Here is a 6,567-nt window from a genome sequence, read left to right on the forward strand (position 1 = left end):
AATGAAATTTTATAAAATTACAACCAATTCCATGAATGTTTCTGTTGTTTAATCTATGCAATTAAAATCACTGATTGAAGCCAGGTGGTGGCAGAGGCAGGTAGATCTCTGTGAGTTCAAGGCCAGCCTGGTCTACAGAGTGAGTTCTAGGATAGTCAGGGCTACACAGAGAAAGCCTGTCTCGGGGCATTTGGGTGTGGGGACAAAATCATAGGTCATCTCTCCTTTCCTTTAGTGTAGAACTCTACATCTTGCATTCTCAAACATCATGCTTTCATTTGTGTAGCTATTTTTAGTTGGATTTTTAATCTCACTTTTATATTGTCTAACTCTTCCTAACTACTAAATATAACTTGTTTTTTTTTTTTTTTTTTTTTATGGTAACTTGACTCTAGAAAACATGTCTTAGTTACTGTGATGGTTTGACAGAAAATGGATGCAAAGAGATTCAAAGTGCCATTCCTTTTGGATCCTAAGAAAATGGATCCAAAGGGAATGGCACTATTAGGAGGTGTGGCCTTGTTGGAGGAAGTGTGTCACTGTGGGTATGGGCTTTGAGGTCTCTTTTGCTCAAGCTTCCCTTAGTGTGTCTGTGAGTTGACTTCCTGTTGCCTGCAAGATGTAGCATTCTCAGCTCCAGCAACACATCTGCCTGCAGGCTGCCATGCTCCCCATCATGCTGATAATGGACTGAACCTTTGGAACTATAAGCAAGCTACCCCAATTAAATGTTTTCTTTACAAGAGTTGCTGTGGTCATGGTGCCTCTTCACACCCTAAATAAGACAGTTACCGTTCCGTTGCTGTGAAAAGACACCATGACCAAGGCAACTATTATAAGAAAGAGAATTTAATTGAGGCCTTGCTTACAATTTCAGATGTTTAGTCCATTGTCATAATGGGGGAGGGGGGAAGCATGGCAGTAGGCAGGTGCTGGCACAATGCTACATCCTTAGAGAGAGACTCTAAGCTTGGTTTTTGAAATCTCAAAGTCTACCCCCAGTGATGCACTTCTTCCAACAAGGCCATATCTCGTAATCCTTCTAATTCTTTCCAGTAATGCCCCCACCCATCAATGCCTTAGGTAGGAGGTCAGAAGGGTGGAAGATCTGCCCCTGCCTACCACCAGCCCAAACACTCAGGAGGGCAGACTCTGTACTTCGCCTGTGCAGCACAATAGAGTCAATCCTGTTGCCACTATAGCTTCCATGATGAGATTCCCTGTTTTTGTTTTTTTCTTTTCTTTTTTCTCTTAAATTTTATTGGGAGGGTGCTGCAAGGGCAGAGGGCAGATATATAGGAATGGGAAATGAATGGGATTGAGATGCGAAATGTAAAATACACAAAGAATAAATAAAAAGAATGTTTTTTTTTCAGCGCCCACGGGGAGTTTATTGAGAGGAGAGAAAGAGGGGGTAGCTGGTGGCCAACCAAAAGCGGGGGTGGGGGGTGGGGAGAGAGAGAGAGAGCACAAGAGGGGCAAGAGGGGGAGCAAGAGAGAGCAAGAGCAAAAAGAATGTTTTTAAAAAATCAAATAGTACCACTCCCTGCTGACTAAGAATTCAAATCTATGACCCTATGGGGGCCATGCTTATTCAAACCACCACAAAAAGGAATCTGCAATTCCATTAAAATTTAAACTTCACAATGTGGCTTTCTATTTCTCCCTTGTTAACCAAAATACTTCTGAAAGATTGGTAATGGCTTGATTACTTATGGCTTTCCTAGCATTGTATTTTCTCATAAGCTTTGACACCAATAGCCACTCTGTCCCTTTCAACTTCATGGGGATGGGAGGAGAGCTTTGGGGGTTAAACCCTGCTAGACAAGTGCTCTATCATCCCTCACATCATTCTTCTATTTCCTTTTTTTAAGTGTTAGGAATAGAACCCAGACCCTAGAGCAGGTTAGGCAAGCATTCTCCCAGCTTTCTTTCTCTCTCTACAGTGTGTGTGTGTGGGGGGGGGAGTGTTGCATTGCCGAGGCAGTACTTGCTATGCATCTTTAGACTGCCCTTAACTTTATCATCCTTTGCCTCAGCCTCTCAAGAGTTGTGACTGATTTCTGGTATGTACCACCAAGCCCAACGTGTCTTTTTTAAAATGTCCTGCCTTGACTTCTCTGTACAAGTTTGATTATTGATGGCTCTTCATCCTTTCTCCCCAGCTACTAACAAACACTCATTCTCTTATGCCCAGTTCTGATATCTCATGTACCAGCAGAAAATTGACATTCTTGTAAGTACTCTGCCTTGGACTCTTCTTCCCAGAGAGGGCAGTTAGGAGGATCCCTGTGCTAAATGACTTCTACCCTTGAGAAAGAAAAAAACAACATAAGGAAGAAAAAAGAGACTTCATGATCTTTCTTTTCTTCCACTACTATTCACGTGGTTGAAAAGAAGGAAGAGAAATAGATCAAGATCAGACATCTTTTGACCTACAACTATGACTTTGTCATTTTTCTACTGAACCTATTCTTACAGGAGTTGATTCATGCCAGGACATAGTAATGGCTTCCTCTTATTACAACCCCCAAGATATGGCAGCACTCCCACTTGATTTCATTGTATTGAAGATTGCCTTCACAGGAATTGTGGGGCCTAAGTCTCTTTGATTTTTTTCTTTTGGTCACCACAAAGTGATCAGCTTGCTCCTCAAAGTGCTCCTTATCATGATAATCTATCTCACTACAGTCCTACAAGTAATGATCCCAAGTTACTATGGACCAAAACCTCTGAAACCCGTTAATCCAACTGGCCTTTTGTCTTTTTATGCTATTTCATAGTGTGTTTGCTATTTTAAAACACCATGACCAACTATAGAACTTATAGAAGAAAGAAATTTATTTGGGCTTATGGTTCCAGAGAGGTTGAGCCCATCATGGTAGAGCAAAGGCATGCTAGCAGAAGCAGGAAGCTTGCATCATGAACACCAAGCAAAGAGAGCAAACGGGAAATGATATGTGACTTTTGAAACCTCAATCTCCCATCCCCAGTAACATACTTCCTCCAAAAGGACAAACCTCCTAAACCTACTTTCAACAGCAGCACCAACTCAAACACCCGAATCTACAGGGGAAATTATAATTCAAACTATCATACACAAGCATTTTATCATAGTAATGGAACACTAACACCCTCAGTTTGTGTTGCTGTAAAAGTCTGTAAGCTTTTGGAAGAATATACATTTTACCATTTTATATCCTTAAACTTTAAAAGAATGTGTATCACATATCTGAAAGATTAATCAATTCACTTTGATATTATACCCCAAACTAGCAATATCACTTTCAGCAAGAAAGTAATGTTTGATCTTCAGCATACTCAGAGATCAAGTGGGGTCACCACAAAACACTAAGATTGAAAGACTGCTTCTATGTGTTTCAAGAATAAACTGGGGTGTGTAGCTTCCCTACCAACAGTAGATGGCCACAGGAAGTCCTCAGCTACAACTACAGGGTCAGACTGAGGTTCTTCTGGAGCAGCTAAAAATAAAACAGAAGAAGCAAGAAGAGACGCTAAGACGATTTTACATTGGCCTGCCATCTGAAGTTATCAATATGGTGACAAGTCAAAAAAAGACTACAAAATGTTTAGATGGAAATAACACCATGAGTCAATAATCAAGGGCTTGCTCATCAGTTTGGAAGAAATCTAGCACAGGGGACATTTCCAAAGAAATTCTAAACATGTGCACCTTGCTGCACCTTCTCCCCATCTTACTAAAAGTATAACCATGAGTACAGGTTGAATGATGGGGTATACAACGTTGGGTAGCTACCTCCTCTGAATTGGAGCATTCCTCTTTGAAGGAAGAGGCTTACAAGATTTAAGAGGCTATAAAAACAATACTTAGGAAGTTACAGGATTCACAAGGCCCCAAGGTTATAAAAGCAGTAAACAGCTATAAGGAGGAGGCTCTCTGGTGGGGTCATCGTCAAGGAGCTTCAGGGATGCAACTTTCATGAGTCATCACTCATGTCATGGTTTGCTTTTTTAGTGATGCACTCTGCCTTTGAGTCACCTAGGCTCCTGTAAGTAACCCCAATAAGCTCTTTGGTTCACCAAAGTAGAATTGGATGAAATTAATCTTTTGTAGGGTGCTGGTTCCCTACCTAGGGTAAATAGATATTTGTTCACATCTCTCCAGAAAGTCACACACCATAGAAGAAAACTAGTTAGACAGTGTGTTTATTTATGGAACTTTCTACAATCCCCAGGTTGCAGTAGCTGTAGTCTGGCCTGCTGTTAGACCACTCAACGCAGCTCATAGAAATCATGCTTTTTAATCAAAACATTTTTCCATAGTTTTTTATATAATGAAATTATTGTTGTACTTACACACTGAGATAAAATACTGCCTCTTACTACTCCACCTTACACTAATGTTTTGCTATAAAGTTGGCAAAAAATATATTTTTTACTGTCCCTGTCTTTTATTATTAGGCTTACAAATGTCATTTAAAGTGTCAGATATTTTCCTTTATTAGGAACAATGTATCACAATGCAATATTTTAAAATAGTTTAATTTGCCTGTTGATTCTGTTGTATTTTCTTTTTTATGTATGTAGACCAGGCTGACCTGAAATGCAGAGATTCATCTGCCTGTCTTTATGAGTGCAGGGATTAAAAGTATATGTCACCATGTCTACCTCTTATTTTTAAATCTTTCTAACTACAAATATGTGATAACCACTCCGTCTTCCATTCTACTTTTGTGTGATAGTGGCATTTTAGCATGTTAATTCTATATTATTTTCAAAGACTTAGTGGTGGAATATCTGGAAAATTCTTTGTTTGCTAATTGGTATATATATCTATTCGTCACTGCAATAGACTCAATTTACCAATATATTTCCACAAGTAAACATTTTTTATCCCTCCTTTTAAAAAGTATAAACTGCTGGGCAGTAGTGGTGCACAACTTTACTCCTATCACCCAGCTGGCAGAGGCAAGGAGATCTCTGTGAGTTTGAGGCCAGTCTGATCTATGCAGAGAGAGTTTCAGGACAGCTAAAGCTACACAGAGGAAACCCTGTCTCCAAAAAAACAAACAACAAAAAACAAAAACAAAAAAAACTGCCTAATTTCTATTTTGTTGAAGCATGGGACCCATTTATATGCATACATAGATAAATAGTTCAACTCAATGTAAGCTTATAGTTCTGCAGTATTTGGACAAATTATACAATGTTATCTCAGAATCATGCTCTCTACATTAACAAGGAAAATGATACTATCATTAGGTTGTTATACAGAAAGGTCACATTTTAATTATGAGGATAGTGCTTAAAAATAGACAGTTGACAAAGGGTGGCCACTTTTAACTTTACAATAAACTTACAGCCCAACTAGACATGTTTCTCTGATGTCCTTATCTTTGTGGGAGCCATTTCCCTGAAATAAAATTCTTATAATATAGCAGTATATCAATAAACAACAAGAATTAAAAGGGAAAACAGAGATATCCATGAACCCTTCTCATATCACATTTAAAGTTCCTGAGGAAGTCATCTGGGCATTGCCAGTACAGTATATATTTTAAAGAAAGGCTATTGTTGAGCTGGACAGTGGTGGTACACTCCTTTAATCCCAGTATTAGGGAGGTAGAGGCCAGAGGATCTCTGTGAGTTTGAGGTCAGACTGGTCTACAGAGCTAGTTCCAGGAAACCAGGACTGTTACACAGAGAAACCCTGTCTTGGGGGGGGGGGGGGACAAAAAACAAAACAAAAACCCTATAGTCAATCTGTGTTTTAAAGCCAGGCTCTATGTAACTCATGTGTGTGATCAAATAATGCAAAGTAGGGACAGGTTTAGGCTACTTTGTGTTGCTCCTTAGATAACTCCTGACTTGGGTTCTTTTTTTTTTTTTTTTTTTTTTTTTTTTTTGTTCAAGAAAATGTATGTGTTTTCTAAGTAAGATGTACAGTCATCCTACTGATACAGAATGTGTATCCCTGGCTGTCCTGGAACTCACTTGCTCTGTAGACCAGGCTGGCCTCAAACCCAGTGAGAGCTGTGCATATAGTCACATTTTTACAATTAATTTTCATTCCATTTTTTTAACCTACTAGGAAACAATAGCAAAACAAAATATTGAAAACTGGAAAGTAAACAAATCAAGTAGTGATTGGCTTAGCAGATACAGCCTGATTTACACACTCAAACCTCAAATATGGCTCAGGAATGGAAATTTTCAGAAAAGAGCAAGATATGGGCTAAAGTTAAAAGAAATGGTAGATCATCTACTTAAGAATCAGATGATTGGGGCTGGAGAGAGGGCTCAGTAGTTAAGAGCACTTGCTGTTCTTGCAGAAAAGCCTGTTCCAATTCCCAGCGCCCACATGGTGGCTCATAACCATCCAGTTCCAGGGGATCCCATGTCCTCTTCTGGCCTTTGAGGCCATCAGGTATAAATGTGGTGCACAGATATGCATGCAAGCAAGACACTCACGTACATAAAATAAACAATAAAGAGGGACCACTCTGTTTTCTTTAAAATTAGAAACAATCTTATTTTATATATCAATCGCAGTTCCCTTTCTCTCCCATTCTCCCATGCCCTCCA

The sequence above is a fragment of the Phodopus roborovskii genome, unplaced genomic scaffold (genome assembly GCF_943737965.1).
Source record: "Phodopus roborovskii unplaced genomic scaffold, PHOROB, whole genome shotgun sequence".
NCBI classification, from domain to species: Eukaryota; Metazoa; Chordata; class Mammalia; order Rodentia; family Cricetidae; genus Phodopus; species Phodopus roborovskii.